At 28.5% G+C, this 833-nt stretch overlaps 1 protein-coding gene across 1 annotated transcript in view; it reads left to right on the top strand.

Annotated features, from left to right (window-relative positions):
• Nucleotides 1-833, top strand: part of arg2 (arginase 2) — a 5,341-nt gene that overhangs the window by 1,351 nt on the left and 3,157 nt on the right. The gene's annotated exons all lie outside the window — the stretch shown is intronic.

Here is an 833-nt window from a genome sequence, read left to right as displayed (position 1 = left end):
ATACATTAATTCATTTATTTAATTAACCCTTTTTTGTTATAATGTTTTAATCTAATTTGAACTAAACAAATATTACACTTCTATTCATATTTTTACATTAAAATACGAGTTTTTTGTCTTAAAAAATGAATTGCTTTGATTTGTGGATTTAATAAATTGATTTTGAATTGTCAAACTTTATTAAAACGAGGAAATAAAGTAATTTATCAGTGAAATAAACAATTTGAGCGTAAATGTTGTGCTTTGAAACCTTTTTTCTCCACTTATGAAATGTAATTAAGGACAAAAAATTAAATAACTTACTAAAACCTTTTTATTTTGATCTGTCAAATCAATGTTGAGTATTTTTTTCGAGAATATTTTCAAAATAAAAGCCCCGGGGGTGTGTTGTCCAGCTGATCCTGCAGCTCTGACATTCACTTCCTTTTAAAAAGTTATCTATGTTTGGCTTTTACATTTATAGAAATCAAAGGTTGTTAATTTGTTTACATCAAACTAATATGTTATTAATATTAATAATAAAGTTTGGCCATTTTCATGACATTTCATCGTCTATAAATTTGTGTTTTTTACTTTTAAAATATCTCAAAAGATGATCATCTGTAGTGGATGGATATACTTTTGTGATTTAGTTCTTCCACAGACCTGTAAGTCAAAGCAAATGAAAATGATTTTTTTGTAACAAAAATCTCAGATTAACCAACAGATTACACACACACAGTTTCTTAATCATGGTATACAAAGGGGACTCTCCTGAGCTATCATGTAAGAGATGCTTCATGTTGCATCAACACTCTATTCCTGTCCTGCCTATGAATGGCAGTCACCCCCCC

The sequence above is a fragment of the Oryzias melastigma genome, linkage group LG22 (assembly GCF_002922805.2).
Source record: "Oryzias melastigma strain HK-1 linkage group LG22, ASM292280v2, whole genome shotgun sequence".
Taxonomy (NCBI): domain Eukaryota; kingdom Metazoa; phylum Chordata; class Actinopteri; order Beloniformes; family Adrianichthyidae; genus Oryzias; species Oryzias melastigma.
The sequence above is the reverse complement of the archived record's forward strand: the minus strand, read 5'-3'. Positions and strand labels throughout refer to the sequence as shown.